This window comes from Dreissena polymorpha, chromosome 5 (assembly GCF_020536995.1).
Source record: "Dreissena polymorpha isolate Duluth1 chromosome 5, UMN_Dpol_1.0, whole genome shotgun sequence".
In the NCBI taxonomy this organism is placed as follows: Eukaryota; Metazoa; Mollusca; class Bivalvia; order Myida; family Dreissenidae; genus Dreissena; species Dreissena polymorpha.
Genome location: NC_068359.1, coordinates 38941202 through 38960302, shown reverse-complemented (window position 1 = coordinate 38960302; position 19101 = coordinate 38941202). Strand labels below are relative to the sequence as shown.

The 19101-nt window shown below is 33.1% G+C and overlaps 1 long non-coding RNA gene across 2 annotated transcripts; it reads right to left on the bottom strand.

The window, feature by feature from the left end:
* Positions 1-866: 866 nt before the first annotated feature.
* On the bottom strand, positions 867-12257 carry LOC127881257 (uncharacterized). 2 transcript variants are annotated; one of them, XR_008049984.1, is made up of 3 exons: positions 11569-12252; positions 6421-8988; positions 867-6117 (listed from the first exon to the last, which is right to left on the bottom strand). It is a non-coding gene; the product is annotated as an uncharacterized LOC127881257 (long non-coding RNA). The 2 variants fall into 2 exon arrangements; XR_008049983.1 differs by having other exon boundaries at positions 867-8988; positions 11569-12257.
* Positions 12258-19101: the final 6844 nt, after the last annotated feature.

Sequence of the window (19101 nt, the reverse complement as noted above, 5' to 3'; positions counted from 1 at the left end):
CGAAAGTTACAACTCTATAGCACCGTTAGTCTTTGAGTAAAGCAATTTTACACAAACACGTTTGAGATACAGGATAGACAATCGGCAATCCCGTATGGCCCATTAATAAACTGGTGTTATACAAATGGCAAAAAGAAACATACATGTTATATACTTATTCGTAGTACACAAAATAACATCTAAAAGCAAAAAAACAACCATCATATAACGCATTTACTTCCTGGCTATAATAAACAAGAACTGTCACCATAGGATGACATATGCCCCCTATTTATAAACGCTTTGATAGAAGTTATGAGCATTTTTCGAAACCTAAACGCAGATTTGAAATCGCGGACCCTAAGGTCAAGGTCACAGAGGTCAACATTTGTGTGCGCATGGAAAGGCCTTGTCCATATACACATGCATACTAAATATGGAGGTTACATCTGAAGCGACAGAGAAGTTATTAGCATTTTTCTAAACCTAAACGCAAACGTGTGACGGAAGGACAGACAGACGGACGAACAGCGCGATCACAATATGTTCTCCTTCGGGGACATACAAAATACGCTAGCATTCGAATGAAATGGAGTGTACATAAACGCAGAAAACGTGATGCCATAAACATTTTTTGCAAAATGCCTACGTCAAATCGTGAACTTTGTTACATAACAAATGAATTGGGTTACAACGATGTGGCCACAGGTGTTTTGAAAGTTATATCATAAAGACATACGAAAGTCGCGCTTTTTTAGCGTACGCACACCATTCCTGTAAGTTCCGACTTTCTGTGATTTCTTAGGGAAGAATAATACTTTATTTTGTATGGATATTTTACTGGACAAATTACCTATGGGCAATAATGGACACATATCGACTTCACATATGTTTACTGTTTATTGTACATCTCCCACAGCATAGACGTTTTACATATGGGCCGTGGTCTGTGAAAAGCCAGTCCGCATAGGCTTATCAGGAACGACACTTTCTACTTTTATTACATTTTTCTTTTAAAGAAAATCTCTTCATCGCAAATATCCAGTTTAGGCGGAAAGTGTCGTCCCTGATTAGCCATTGCGGACAGCACGGGCTCATCTGGGATGACACTTTATGCACATGCAGTAAACCCCATTTTCAGAGAGCGTGGCTTAATGATAATTTTGACATTTTCAGCACAGTTTCCTTTGTGACAAATCAATATGACGATAACTTCATGTGGCGCAAACAAATGACAATTCGAGGGTTTGGCGCAAAACTATTGTAACTCAGATTTTGAGAATTTTAGAGGAGATGGAAAAAACATCCTTGTTTCCCTAATTTTCACGTCCTGATTAAAACCAGACTAGAACAGGTAGTAAATAACTGTATTTAAAACTGAATTTAAACATTACAGTTAACACTTTAATTGTTTAGTTATTGATTCATTTAAATGTATTAGATGAATATCAAGATACAATACTGTTGCGTTAAAATTTATTCCTTTAGCCAAAATACTTTGGTGCAAAACTATTGTAACTTGAATCAAAATTTGATGGTTTTGCAATATCCAAGAAACATTGTAATAAAGGGATGATTTAACATGGTCATGTCCTTTTGTTTATAACCTTAATTGTATAATTTAATTATAAAGAAGAAAAGAAATCTTTCAATAACATTAAATTAAGTATACTTCAATGGGGCGGTTGGTTTCATTTCAACTTTAGAAAACGCAAACCATGACTGGCCAGGTACTTACAACTGACAAGACTGGTACCTTACAAAATAACACAGGTGTCCATAATCAGGGTACTGGAATCCCAAGCAAAAAGACATTTAACTTCAATCAACAGTTTATTGAGCTGATATAATGTAAACAGTATTAGGATAGTGTTTCATGTTACTACCAGGGATCACTTTCACAAAGCCTTATGTCTTATAATAAAACTAGACCTAGGAACTGGCAGTCATCAGAAGTACGTGTAACTAAAATAGTAAGGAATTACTGAGCCTTGCTATGCGGAAACCAACCTTTGGTGTTTGCGACCAGCATGGGTCAAGATGAGCCTGCGCATCCGCTCAATCTCACAAGGATCCATGCTGTTAACTTTAAGACCTTATATGTGTTGCAGAAGCTTTAAGTTAACTCTCGATTGTCCAAGGCAAACAAACTATTATAAAGTTTTAAACTATTATTTCAAAACTTAGTGAATTACTATATTTTTGTCACAGAAGCAAATTAAACTGGTAAGCTTGATGCATTCATATCAATAGGAATTCTATACCATTTGTCATAAAGTAACCTGATTTGCCACAGTTTATTACATTTACTTTATCATTGAAACAAGTAACAGCAAACATAATTGCATCTGTTGTGCAGTCCAAGTTTGAATCCAGCTTAAAACTTGTTTTTTCCTTTTCTCTTTTTTTGTCTAATATAGCCATTTCAGGGCTGATCTTTAATCCAAACTAAAGTATTTTTGGCATAAATCTGAAGTTCAGCCACATTAAATAGAGCAATTATCATATTTATTATGCAAACTAGCTTGATAATCCTATATCATGAAGGACATTGGAACAATAACATGATTTCATGAAATCATTAGCTTTGTACATAAGGGATATTTGTTTTTGAGCGGAAGATGAAATTTATGTCATCAAGTGAGCACCAGATGCAATATTTATATGAGGGACGAAGCCATGGGTGAAAATGTCATGTCTGGTGCTCATCAGATTTAATTAATTTAAAGCTTCCATCAAAATAAACAAATTTTCTTTTTATTTAATGCTATTTGCTTGACAACAGTAAGCATAAAATAAATGATTGTATTACAATAATGTTATCATTGATACAATGTCACATTCCAGTTGCAAGTGAAAATGAACACTGAAGTCTTGACATGACATGTATCTTTAATATTTACAAAAGTAGATTTACCTTAAGTAATATAACATTGAAAAACCGGTATGTTATTTCCTTTATCTTTTTTTAATTGATCAAAGATTTGTTGTATTCCCATTGCATGTCATTATACTAAAATGCAATTGTTATATCAAACTATGTATACAGATATACAGTTATTTGATTGCAAAACTTATGAAATAATTAGCAATTGATATGTAATTAAAAGTCTGCATAGAACGTGACGCCGAAATTAAACAGTCCCTATTTGCTGACGATGCAACTTATATCTTAAATGACAATAGTGACTCATTCATTAACCTAATAGAGTCGCTAACCCTTTTCGAAACGACATCGGGTCTTAAACTAAACAAAAGTTAATGAACTGTGCTACGAGTAGGTAAATTAAAACAAAGTAATGTCCATCATAAAAAAAAAGAAATTCAATTGGACATCAGATGAAGCCACCACGTACTACCTAAATTACAGAAATTAAAAAACTGCTTAAAATGCTGGCATCACCGTAAACTTATATTAATCGGAAAAACACAGTATTGGAAACGTTTGCACTCCCTTAATTAGTTTATGTACAAACAGTTCTCCCAAATCCACCAAATGATATTATTAACGATATAAAATCAGAAATATTTTATTTCATATGGGACGGTAAACCTGATAAAATTAAACGAACTCAGTTAATTCAATCTGTATATAATGAAGATACCAAATTAACAGACATTGACTCATTCTTAAATGCAATAAAATGCGGCTGGGTTAAAAGATACCTAGATAACACAAACACGAGTAAATGGAAATTATTCTACCAAAAAATCTTTAAAAAATATTAGGGATGTCAACGAATATCCGAATATCCGAATATTAGGTCCCGGACCGAATATTCGGATACAGTTTTCCGAATCGAATATTCGAAAGAAAAAATACAAAAATCGAGTAATTTCAAAGACTTTGTATCCGTGAAATTTGCTTCAAACTTTGTAAAAAAAAGTTGTTCCTCGTGTCATAATGTTTATTCCTGCTACGCGCGATAATGCGTCGCTATGGTGATGACAGTATACCGGTCATAAATCCCGCTAATTGCCTAACAAAGATAGACACTTTGTGTCAAAATTATGATAGGTGCAAATCGCGTCGGCAATCAAAACACCGACCTGAACTTGATCCAATGACTCGAATTACATTTAAAATTAGCAAAGATAAAATGAGCAAAGGAAAAGCCAACTTGGTGTAAAAAACAAATAAGACCGTATGGCATATAAACCACCGACCCGTCTCGATCTAATAACTCAAATTACATTTAAAATGATCAAAGATTAAATGAGTTAAAGAAGAGCCGGCTTTGTGTGAAAAACAAAAAAGATCGTATGGTTATAATCACGTTGTCCAATCAAAAAAGCTTTTAGAAAATAATTTACTCAACCTCTAATGAGTATTTGCGTATCGTTTGGTCCAAACTTTAATTAATTACTCAATATTCAATCAGGTATTATACTTAAAGAAATGTTTTTGGTAGTTCGCCCTCATTTAATTGAAAGTATTATAATTGCTACACGCATAAAGTAAATCTCTGTCCAAGCAAAATTCCACCTACGCCTTCCGCTGCTTGGAAGTATTTCACGACATCATCCGATAAGAAGTCGCCGATCCAAGTGACTTTTAAACGTGGCAACTTTAAAAGACTGACTGTTTAGTCTGTTAATCAGGTTCAAAGTGTGTTGTGGCTATGTACATAATTCGTTTAAGTTCTGTTTTGTCATGTAATTATTTTGTCGTCATGTAATATTATGTTTCTCGTTCTATTGTTGATGTACAATATTAATAGTTTAAAAACAGTTTTTGTCATTCAATTTTAACAATAAAAAGTAATCAACAAAATCAGCTTCGAATTATCGACGGCAACGCTGTGTCAATATTTAGTCACTTCCGGTGCACTTCCGGTAAAACGAAAGTAGAATTCATGGAGTAATGGTACGGTAAACAAAGTTGACATTTTTTCCAACAGATGTTGACCGAATATCCGAATATTCGTTCGGAAGGATGACCGAATATTCGAATACCAAAATCGGTATTCGTTGCCATCCCTAAAAAATATGGTTAATAACCGGTTACGGAAAAAGGTTAACCAGTTAATGATATTTGTAACCTCTTGCAACCATAGCTATTTATACCATAATCAGAAATTCCATACCTTGACTAATGTACCGGTGTAAATACAGACATCCTAAATGTTATTTATCATACTCAGATGTACCCATGTAAATTCAAACACCCTTAATGCAAATTACCACAGTCAGAAATACTCTACCTTCAATAATGTTCCTGTGTAATTTCAAACATCCTAAATATTATTTACCATAGTCCGGAATACCATACCTTAACTAATGTACCCGTGTCAATTCAAACATCCTAAATGTTATTTATCATGGTCATAAATACCATACCTTGACTAATGTACCCGTGTAAATTCAAACATCTTAAATGCTATTTATCATAGTCAGGAGTACCATACCTTGACTAATGTACAGGTGTTAATTCAAACATCCTGAATATTATTTATCATTGTCAGAAATACCATACCTTGAATAATATACCCGTGTAAATTCAAACATCCAAAATGTTATTTATCATAGTAAGAAATACCATACCTTGACTAATGTACCCGTGTAAATTTAAACATTCTTAATGTTATTTACCATAGTCAGATATACCATACCTTGAATAATGTACCCTTGTAAATTCAAACATCCTAAATGTTTTCTACCACTGTCAGGAATACCATTCCTCGACTAATGTACCCGTGTAAATTCAAACATCCTAATAATATACCATACCTTGACTAATGTACCCGTGCAAATTCAAACATCCTAAATGTTATTTATCATTGTCAGAAATACTTTACCTTGTCTAATGTACCCGTGTCAATTCAAACATCCTAAATGTTATTAATCATGGTCAGAAATACCATACCTTTACTAATGTACCCGTGTAAATTCAAACATCTTAAATGCTATTTATCATAGTCAGGAGTACCATACCTTGACTAATGTACAGGTGTTAATTCAAACATCCTGAATATTATTTACCATAGTCAGAAATACCATACCTTGAATAATATACCCGTGTAAATTCCAACATCCTTAATGTTATTTATCATAGTAAGAAATACCATACCTTGACTAATATACCCGTGTAAATTTAAACATTCTTAATGTTATTTACCATAGTCAGATATACCATACCTTGAATAATGTATAATGTACCCGTGTAAATTCAAACATCCTAAATGTATTCTACCACTGTCAGGAATACCATTCCTCGACTAATGTACCCGTGTAAATTCAAACATCCTAATAATGTAATTTATTATAGTCAGGAATACCATACCTAGCCTAATGTACCGGTATACCTTGAATAATATTCCCGTGTAAATTCAAACATCCTTAATGTTATTTATCATAGTAAGAAATACCATACCTTGACTAATGTACCCGTGTAAATTTAAACATTCTTAATGTAAGTTACCATAGTCAGATATACCATACCTTGAATAATGTACCCGTGTAAATTCAAACATCCTTAATGTTTTCTACCACTGTCAGGAATACCATACCTATCCTAATGTACCGGTATACATTAAAACATCCAAAATGTTACTTATCATAGTCAGAAATGCCATACTTAAACTTATGTACCTGTGTAAATTCAAACATCCGTAATGTTATTTACACTGAAAATATATTGGAAATGCAGTAAAACTTGGTTCAGTACTATTGTAACTCAAGTTACAATAGTTTTGCACAAAATATATTTATATGAAAATACATGCAAATTAATTTGCAAAACTATTGTATCTTGAGTAACAATAGTGTTGCAATAAAAAGGAAAATATAACTACCATAGTATTGCAAATTGACTTTTTGTTTGGATTCAAATATGTTATTGCAACACTAATGTATCTTGAAATACAATAGTGTTGCAATACATTTTTTACATATTTTAGATACAACATTTTTGCTGGATCACTATAAAATTATACATGTTTATTATATAACTGTCATATTTTTTTATGGATGCAGGGTATGAAAATATGTACAATTTAAGTGGAAAGTGGTTTTGAGAAAAAATCAGAGTTACAATAGTTTTGCGCCAAACCCTCGAACTATTTTATGGAACAATAAAGACATAACTTTAAATAATAAGACGTTTTTCTATAAACATTGGTTTGAACGAAACATTAAATATGTCGACCGATTGTACTATTACAGAATTAAGGACTTCTATTCTTTTGATTATATATGTTACATATACGGAATACCTTCAAGCAATTTCCTTATGTATTACACATTAATCAAAAGCATACCCATACATGTTAAATCTATAACCGATACAAATAACACACCATGCGCTCAAACATCATTCGTAAAAAAACATACTTGCAAAACAAAACAAAACGAACAAAATATTATACACACTACAAATTAAAAAACCTGTAGAAAACTCCAAAATTCAAAGTAAATGGCAAATCCTTCTTCGAGAACATGAATTATATTGGAAACAAATATTTATCATGCCATATAAAATAACTATAGATAGCACACTGAGAAATCTTCAATATAAATATGTCCATATAATCATAGCTACAAATAAATATCTTTTTAAGTGCAACCTATCCAACACAAATTATTGTGATATATACAGTGAACATATTGAAACAATAGAACACCTTTACAGGGAATGTAAACATATTCAAACTATATGGAACCAATTGACAACTTTTCTAGAGAAACAACAATTAAAAATAAAACTGTCCCTCTTAAATATCAGTTTCGGTTTAAATACTTTTAAAATACCAGAAATTAATAACACTGTAAAATACATTATTATATTAATGAAATATTTATTATTTATCATGAAAAACAAACAAGAGCACCGCCTTGCGGGTGCAGACCGCTCATCTATATTCTTTTTTAAGGTGAAGGGACGCTCAATTTCAATCACAAAGGAGGGAGGGGTGGAGTGAAGAGGGGTGTATAGTGTGGGGGTGTGGACATTTATTACATTATCTTCCAAAAAAACGGAAAAAATGCACAAAAAAAACCTCCGTAACGCACAGAACTGAAAAGTCTTCATACAACTAAGCACAAAACACAACACGTTTTGCATTGGGCAAGGCTTGCGATAGAATAAAAACAAAGGTTAGTAAAGTTTTAAATTCGAACCGCAAATCAATTATAATTTCAATTGTCTAGTGATAAAAAGCTTTTTGTCTAGAGAATCATCAATGTACCCATCTTTAGCCCTATCAGACTTCCATCGACCATGTCGCTTTAAACATCTCTAAAACACGCCCTCGGCGTTAGCTAGTTTAAATAATTACATATATATAACCAATAACTGGTTAGAACAAAAAATCATTTGATTCATCTGACCAATTTGCTAATTACATATTTGTTAATAAAACGCCATATGGGAAGTTGTACATTTTGCAATTATAATATCCGAACCATTCGTATACATGCCAGTATTATAATGGCGTACATTAATAACAAAGTGATCAGATTTCAATTGTAGGTCATTACAATGAAACTCACTTAATTTGATAATATGCATGATACATGTACATGCATAACCCAAAAATGATCTATCAATGAAAACAATGGAATCTCCTTATATCAAACACAATGTTTATATCATCTCTAATGAATGCACATGTCCATGATACATCTTTCTTGTAAGATGGTTTGAAACACACACGTTTTGAAGCTTCTTATAATAGTTTGTTAAATCTTTCTTTGGATCATGTACACTATTAATAGCATGGATCCATTTAATACTGTAAAACACAGATGTAAAAAACGTTATTAGATTTCCTCAATCCATCAATTGAGCCATGTACATTACTACTGATATATGTAAGGCTGGCATGGTGACTACATTTTCTTCACAGTATTTGAAATGTGCACATGAAGAATTCTTTTCTTCACCGTATTGTCTGCTCTTGATTGTTTTAAGTATTTACTTAGCAATTCTGTCCGCCATCTAATCTCTTCGAAGCCCATGCAAGCCCGAGCCCTCTAATCGCTCCTTCAGAGTACCTCTCAAAACATTTCCTGTCAAACATATGTACTATACATCAATAACTGTATTGTGATATGCATCTTAACGCTATCTTATTTAATGATAATCTACTGTTACCAAAACAACATGGAATCATACAGTCTCTACCAAACTTTTTGCAATATTTCACAATATCTCTAAAATTTCCGTATGACAAATCAACATTAGCCAATAAGGCGAACTGCCCCTTTTTGGAACAACAAGGATGCATTTTGCTTACTCCGATATCATCTTATTGATACAGATTGATACCAACCTAGTTTCTGAACTAACCAGTTTACATTGTTTCCCCATATTGAACTAAGGCACCCACTGCCTCTTTTCATTGAATCCAGTATCCACACAACATATTTAAATCTAAAGCTATTTCTTTTGACTACCATTCAATAATATATTTTTACATTTTATTGTCTGAATACACTTTGATGTACGAATTTTGCAAAGCATTTAAAACATATCATATAACATAACATCCGGGGACCATAGCATACTCTCTGCTCTCTTCGTGGAGCATCTCTGCTCACTTCCGGCAGCAATCTGCTGGGCTCTATGTCCACTTCCGGGGACCATAGCCTACAATTTCTGCTCACTTCCGGGAGCAATCTACTGGGCTCTATGTCCACTTCCGGGGACCATAGCAAACTCTTTCTGCTCACTTCCGGGAGCAATAACATACCTTTTCTAGCCGTATGCAAGGCATTTTCTTGATCATAAGAAATTTTACTTACGTCATGTTGAACGACGGAATACTTATCCGGTTTATCTTGAAAACCAACTTCCGGTGGCATAATGTATTGACTTCATATTAAATCACAATATGCATTACCTGTTTCGTTTATAGAAACACTGGCAGTGTACCTCCTTGATTTTAACAGTGTAATATAGTAATCACTTCCATGAATAACTTTTCTCTTTTCGTCAATAATCTGTTCACTTCCGGGAACAGGTTGCTCTTTTTATTAAGATCATGTACATTCCAATTTTCTCATTTTCGGGTCTCAAAGACCACGAGTACATACCTTTACTCTCTTCGTCAATTGAATAAAACAAATTGAAAATAAATTTGCTTTTTTATTTTTTGAAAATCGTTAGCTTGACAGTCATTTCGCCTATATCTACATTAAAGCTACAACTTTCTATAAAACCTCCATAAACCATAAATTGTGGTACTTGCATCAGCAAATATATTACACAAACAACTGATTGTGTTTGAAATATTTTCCACCGTTGATTAACTGCCTAGTGCTTTCTTGCGCTTATCTAAGTTTGGAAATAGCTTGCAACGTTACAATAACGGGAGCTTTCCAACTAGCTCTGGTATTTATGCAATTGTATATATGCATTGTTATCACCAAACTTTATTTACAATCACCCTCTGAAAGGAAATTATCTGCCCTACAAGACTAGCTATTAATATTTATCTTCTGGTACTACTTTTTCTTTCGTTTGATAAATTAGATAGATCATTGAATCAATACTTTTTTCTAGCCTAGCTACTCAATTTTTAATTATGAAAAACTGCATTTTATGCATATCGATCACATGCCCGAGCCATTCTTCTCTCTGAGAAAGAATCAAAACACTGTTTCTTCAGCCAGTTAACATCCAAACTTGTCTAGTCACAAGCATATAATGTTTTTTTTTCATATTCTACACTGTGATGTATGCCATCATCACAAAAGCAAATAACTATTTTAAGTCAATTTGACGTTAGAATGCTAGTACACCTCATTTTAGTTTTAACGAGGTTTAGTAAATATATGATCGGTCGTTATCGTGCCAAATATAAGCTTATAACAACCTAACACTGCCTGCTATTCTCTTGATAGCTCAAACCACACCGTTCGTGAATGTATCAATATCATGATACGCTCCTCTAATATCGAAAGTAGAACAAATAAATAAATAATAATTTTAAATATATCGAGGCCTCCCATTCTTATTAAATACGACTATAAACGTATTAACGGGCGTATTAACAACATGATTAGTGTCACGTGGGTTTTCAGTCTACTTACCGACAAACTTCCGGTTACAATTTTTTTTTATTCTATGAATTTTTTTCTTTTTGATAAATTTCTATACTATGATCCTTTTGATCAATTGCTCCTTTTAACTCTTTCTGTACGTTACCGTTTTCCGACGGAAAAGGAAACATATAACCGCAATTTACTACATCTAAAATGTAACAACCATCCGTAGCCTGCTACAGCTTGGCTACATGGGCTTTCGTTCTTTTTACCGGCGAGCTTCTAGCATCAATTTCTATACTATGATCCTTTTGATCCAGTTTTATACTAAGATCCTTTTGATACATTGAGACAGATCTTTTTGTACGTTACCGTTTTCCGACGGAACAAATAAACTTATAACCACCATTTACTACATCGAAAATGTACTTACTATCAGTAGTCTCCTGCTACTTAACCGCGTGGGCCTTCCTTCAACTTACCGACGAACTATACTTGGATCCTTTTGATCACGTTCGACTTTAGGAACTTTCTATACGTTACGTTTTCCGACGTACACGAAACTACCCATTTTCTGATAACGGGGTTCTATACATCATTTACTTATTGGTCGAGCTGTTTGCTGAACATCCAGCTGCTCCTTTCCGATGACCCGGTTCGCCACATGCGAAACATAGTCCTGTGCGTCTCAATGGTAATTGAGTTTCAGCCCCTTGTGTTGCGATGTTAGATGAAGCTTCCGGGTTCTGATATGACCCGTCAAGAGCGCCGCGTGGCGTTATGTTTCCGCCTTTTTATATGCCATCGCCTCTACCTTGCATTTTTCTGCAAATAACATTACGTCATCAGACTCGTAAAACATTTACACATATACATATAGAATGTATACAACACCACAAAGAATAGCAATTTATTCCCCAGTAAGTTCGAAAGCTTTTGTCGTGTTCTACCATTAATGACCTGTGAAATTTCGGTCACGTGCCATCAGTATTTCTATTTGTAAATTGATCGGCTTTCTCTAGTGCTGAAATTGTTACTTGAAATATACATCGTTTCAACTCTGTTACTACTTCTTAACACTCGATACTATGCTCGAGATTCAGTAAATCGGATTTAACAGATTTACGTATCTTTTAGAACTTATCTTTTCTATGATGCGTTCCAAATCTTGCAGCATGGACACCCTGTGTTCTGCTAAAGTCGACAACACGATGTAGGATTTGTACACGAACACAAGTTTACTGATCGAAGTCTAGCGTAGAACTGACCAAACAATGAACACCCCGTGCAAATTCCCGCCTATGTCCACCTGAGTGACCATCACTCACGCGACAATCACACGCATGAACGAACCGCACATATACCTGTTTTGTGCGGTGCGTTATAATTATACATACGTTCTGTGCTATACTCCGTAACGCACAGAACTGAAAATTACAACTGACAGACGCTGGCCGCTAATGCTCGGTCGCGTGCTTTCGAATCGCAGTATATTTTCGGATAGGATTTTACCGATTTTTTTTAATTCGCCACTTTTGAAAAATTGGAGCCACTTTTAAAAATTTAGCGCCTTTGGCGCCAATGGCAATCGACAGCGAAACCCCTGAATCTACCAGCTTCAAAGGTACTAACCTTGTTTATTTCCTCGGTGCCAATGCTCGGCCGTTTTTTTGAAAAGCCAGCATCACCACGGCCTCGACCACGAAATCGGCCTCGACCTCTAAACCCCAATCTGTATGGTTTGGGACGACGAAAGTCACGTCCTCTGCCAAACTGCTGCCCAATGCGGCCAATTTTGTCGTTTATCTCACGAACATTTCTATTAACTTCTTTGTTATCACCATACAAAAATATATACATAGCAATGATGGAGAGGCAAGATAATGGTATTTGGGGTCAAAACTGCTTTTGTGGAGCTATTTTTTTCTTATGTTAATGGTTCTGAAGGTCTGGCCTAAAAGCGCTATAGCATTGGTTGAAAGATCAATGGCCTTACTACATGCAACTGATGGGGTTTCTGTGGAATTTGCTAATATGTCAACAGATTTTGTAATGTTAGATGCTGCTTTCACCAAAAGTGCTTGAACACTTTGCATCTAATTATCATCATATTGAACCTGAGCTCGCAGCAAACGCCATATCCCTTGATTAGCACGAGTTTTAACAAGAGCCTCACAGTTTTCAGGCCGATGCACCTCTTTCAAAAGATCATTATCGCAGGATCCAGAAAAACACCATTTTCAGCAGTATTTCTAGTCTATTTGTTGCCATAGCAACCATAATTGTAGACGTAGGAACAAAAAAAATGACCAGCTTAATGTCCATATTGCCATCTATTTATGTTGCAAGTTTCATGAAAAAATATTAAGAACTTTTAAAGTTATCGCAAGATCCAGAAAACTAACATTTTCAGCATTATTTGTAGTCTATTTGTTGTCATAGCAACCAGAATTTTAAAATAATCGCCCCAATTATGAATTTGCCTGCAACGTTAAATAATAGTTATACCCAATAGTGATGTTTTAGGGCTGGAGATTATGCAATACACCATAAAATATAATGCATTAAAAACGTAAAAGCGAGTTATCTTTGTCTTCATCTTAGCTTTTGGCTATTGTAGTTTAATTGTGTGAGACCAGTTAAAACAAGGAGCTACACGAGGCGAAAGAAGTAAATAGCAGTGGATCTCGTGAAATTGTCATTTGAAAAGATGTGTATGCATTGTTCATACAGGTTTTAGAGTACATGTTTTGATTTATCACGGGAAAAAATAATTCAATAACGTCAAAACTAGTTTTTATTGCGAAAGATAGATAGCTATCAAAAGATTGTAATGTGCAAAAATATTTATATATATCACTAATGGCAAGTCCACATGGATATGCAAGGAAAAAAGTTGTTCATACCTTTTGTATGAGTTGGAATACCATTCTGGCCAATATTTATATTCAGCTTACCATGGACCATCCCAAACAATATTGATAATTAATTTAATAATTAATCATTCTAAACAATATAATAGAATGAGCTTGCCATCTACCTTCTGAACAATATTGTTAATTAATATCGCATACATAGATATGCCGTTGATCATATAGATAAAATATTGCACATAATTGAGTTGAAACAGTTACCTGTAGATACGAAGCGCTACCGAGCATTAATGCATTTTAGTTGAGTTGTAAGGTGAAAACACACGAACTGGGTGTTCTTTTTAGTTTCTGAAGTGCTTGGATGGCTGATATTAACTATTGCAGATAGCGAGTTTAAAAACAAATGCAAACAAATGTATAGTTGTTCACACCTTCCCAGATATATTCAGGTACAGAGCAAAATTTTATTTCAAATTCTGTGCAAGTTTTTATATATTTGTGTTCAATTGTTTATGTTGTAAAGTCGCACTTGTCCGACTTGCATTTTAATATGAAGTTCTCGCATTATATATGAACACATCTGCCTGTTATTATTGTTGTTTCAGTAAACTTCTTAATTAAACACAGTTCCTTTTATAAATTAAAGGTATATGCACACATATACAATATCTCAATGCAACGTGTGTATCAGACATCACATTCTAGTTTTAAGATGAATGTAATAAGTGTAATACAAAAAGATATATGGTTACTTTTAATTTCATTGAATAGAAAGTTGTCTCTTGAAATTTATAAATTGAATGTTCTTGGTAAAGCATGCCTTAAGGCTACAAAATAAATAATCATGTTTAACGTACTTATAAAAGGCCATCAATATATGTGATCATATATGTCATTTAAAGTATGTAGAAAAATAAGACATAATTGGAAGTTAAAATGCTCAATGAATTTTATATAAAATAATATTGCTTTCCTATAAATTTGCTTTTACAGTTGCATGGAGCGTGAAAAACTCTGAAATGACGTTAACACGTCAATACCATTGTATAACAGTAATTTGATAAACATGATGTAATTCTGTTCACCAATTTTACAAAGGAATTATAATAGTTTCCAAAACATTTTGTGTTACTTATAAAAAGTTTAAATGTATTTCAAAATAAATTTAATCCAAAACCGATTGCTATTAAGGATTGTATATTTGCTACTTAATTTTAGCTTAATAATAGAGAACGTAGTGATATACAGCGCGCACTCAAAACAGTTGTTAAACGACCAACTCCTTTCTAGATTTACAATATAATGTGTTGACTGATTGAAAGAATTCAATTGTTTCACTCTTAATTAACAATCTTTTTAAGAAAAGAGACAATATAAACGCAGAACTCCAGATAAGAGGCGTATCTGCGTAAAAAAACGCATTAAAAATCGGCCCAGTAAGTAACAAAACGCTTTACAAATCTTGGTACGTATTTTAAATCGATTAAAGTGCGTAACCGGTTTAACAATAATCCAGTTAAGTTTTTAGTGTAAGGTAACCTTTGAATCAAAAGTAAGTCAATCAAAATAAGCTTGTAATAAAAATGGCGGCCCATCATGTTTTTGGATCGAAAAGGGACGTTTTAAGCAACTTGCGGGAATATTTTTAAAGAAAGTCTGTTCATATCGTCTTTTAAATATATTCTGTTTGCATTTAAAAATATAAATAACAAGTGATAATACTATTTCTAGATTAATCACGCCTTTTACTTTTCCGTTTTCTATGGAAATGGAAAATACCCCTAAATATTCCTAACCCTTTATGGCTGAAACAAAGGAGTAAAATACGCATTTACAATAATATCAGGGGGTGAAATACCCTTTAGACTAAATCCTTATCTGGAGCTCTGTATAAACGGCATCGATTTTAAATGATCCTTGCAAACATGGCGTGGTATACATCATTTTAAAGACCACCCGAAGCTCATTCTCAGCCTGATGGATAAAAGTGGGTTTATAATCTATATAAAGAACACATCTTATAGCTTAAAAAAACGCTTTAAACTTCAAAGCGTGTATATTCTACGCTCAGAGTTTTATTATTTGTTAATTGCTTATTCTATTTGAAAAACCAACACATCCTTCCTTCATAAGACCGATGTTATGGTTAATAATCTACGGTATAAAAAATGCTCTAAGTACAAACATATTATGGATTTGCATTGGTATATGTCCTAGCCCAGAGTACATATATATGGACATATTAAAAAGCGTGGCGACCGTATTTAAGTGGAACCTAAAACGAATAAATTATAACGTTTATAAATCCATGTTTGATTGAATGCTGTTTATTTAAAGTCATGAAACTGCCTAATGAGAAATCACAAAATACCAATATAGTTTTAACTGCATGATGAAACTGCATTACTTATCGGCGATATTTTACTGAACCAACATTTTGAATTCGTATTTTGCTAATTGTAACAACGTTGAAACGTGTCAGTAATAAAATACGGAAGCGCTTGATATTACATATAATGTTTACGAAGAAAATTACGAAGATTTTATACGCACATATTCTTAGGTCTTGACTAAAAGCAGCTGCTTGAAATCTAGAGAAACAAATTGGTCCATATACCCTACTCAGTGGATTAAAGGTGCATATCTGCAGATTATTAATACGTTACTTTTTTTATTGTACCTATGACCTTTACACGTTCTCTTAGATTCATTTAACAGAAAAATATGCTTAGCTTGAGAAGGATACTCCGTCAATTAAGAGTCATATGTTTGATTAAATTGATATGATTCATATTTATCTTAAATGTATTGAAGACCAGACACAGATAATTCACCAGGGTATATAAATTATAATTTAAATAAGTCGCGATATCAATTAACTGAGTTACAACTAGGCTTAAATGCGCCTCGAAAGGGCATTGGTTTTCATGATGTTAAAGTGCTCGTCTATAAACAGTAGCATCCTTACATAGTCTTAAAATCTGTTACATTCAATACAATTTGTAATTTAAAAGGGCCGCACGGGTACAACTTCTAAAAAATCTGAATTAGACAAAAATAAAAAAATAAGAACGGATACAACTTGATGTATGTGTTATAAGAAGCCAGTTTATGCAATCTGAGAAAAAATAATTTCATAATACAGGGCTTGTTTGTTTGGCCCTTTTTCATGTTTACATGTTGGCTTCATTAATGTGAGTAATCTACATATTCAAAGATTGGTCAAGATTCATAGCTATACATGACAACGCAGTTGGGTATATCGAATTCTACTGTCATATATATAATGTCATGAGTTCGATATCCACTTGGGGTTTAAATTGTTTTCAGATTGTTTCACTGATTAACTTCAATCAAATGTCTCAATATTTATTTATTGCCATAAAATGGACTTACAATTTAAACAATTCAAGAAGACAACTTGTATTACACGTTTATAGTTGATGCTGTTTAATTTTTTATATGTAAAGTACATACTACTCAGACACAAATACATGCAGTCGATATGTCGGTAAATCTAGTATATGACATGTTCTTATGTTACATAACTAAATATTTGGCTGTTTAAAAGAAATAATTGTTACTTCAACGTCGACAAAATACTATGATAAACATTTACAAACTCGTCGGGAATTAACCATGCCACATCAAATTCCCCTTCATAATTTATTAAGTCTAATTTGGAAATCAAAACACACAAGTTTTAAAAAGAGATGGACTAATTTGTTTCAAGGTAAAAATAGAAACATAATATGCGTTACCTTATGAGAGCCTCATTTGCACTTGCAAAATGAGGACAATTCATTTATGAGTCGTGGTGAAAGTCAAAACGAATCTGCATGCACATTTAAACATTTATAAACAACGTTTTATTTATTAAAACGTAGGTATTTATGTACGATAAAATTGTACAAAAGAAGGTACCAATATCAAAATCTTACCAACCAAAAAAGCATTAAGTTAAACGCATTCAATTTGTATAATGTAATTACATAAAAAAAAAATGAACTCTTCCAAAACATGCATCAGCTTTGGAAACATATTTGTTTACGTGCGTATGCGTTTATCAGTGTGTTTTCTATGATGGACAATATCGGATGGAATCCATTTTGTTTGAAACGAAAACAAAAACTTAATAAATGGATATAATTAACATCGAACTCTTGCTGGGCAATATAGACTTTTTGCTCTGCTTTGTGCTTTGTGCATTTAACGAAAAAGTTAAAACATTGGTTTACATAATGTTTCAGGGATTTGTGTAAAAATGTGGAATAAAGTGTTAGAGTATTTTAATACATTCTTAGTACATTACATGTTATGTCAGAAGGTAAGGATATAAGCAAATTGAGGTATTAAATTATCTTTTTTATTAATAAATATTGTTTTTAAATTGCTGGCGACATGCCCTAAGTGGTTTTGGACGCAGAAGTACAAGAAATTATCCCGAATAAATGCGTGTTTTTCATTGTATCAAGGATTTATATTTCTAAACTATCGGGTGTTTTTCCTGTCAGTCGTAAAACATATCTCGCATTTCTCACCATTTCCCATTACTTTCATATTATTAAAACACAAAATAATAATAAGACAAAACATACAAAAAATATATATTATGTCTACTATTCTTGAGTAACATATAACTATATTTTTTTTAATAGAGCAATAACAAAATGGTGTAAACTAAAATAACACCTTGTGTTGTCTATAAAATAATGCATACACTATATCAATAGTATAATGATTGCGAGGTATATTATGCGCCAAAAGTTGCGGAATGCCGGAAAACTATTTTGTGCAAGAATTGATTTAGACTTTAGCGCATCTTTCGTCTCCGTCACATTGCGAAATGAATAGAAAGAGGCACTGACTTTGTTGGAAATTTCCACATGGACCTTTGACAAAAATACGCTTTATATACTATAAATACATACTAACGATAAAATGTCGAAAATCCCAGGTACGAAACAATTGAATGTACAAAAAAAGTAACAATCGCTTCCAAAAGCAATACATACACAAAATAAACTTTATAACAACAGCCAAGACAATAGTATTTCTGAAAATAAATGAGTTAACATCAGTTAACGTGTTTATAGTTCTGTTTGCAAAGAAAGGTTGATGAATAGCTGAACTTTTCGAATTCGGGCAAAGGTCGCGGCGTGTGAAATCGCCTTTTTGAAATACAATTTATAAATTATCCAAATGAAAACCAAACATTGGTATAATACATTAAAGCAGTTTAATACCTACGATTTGCTAGTCC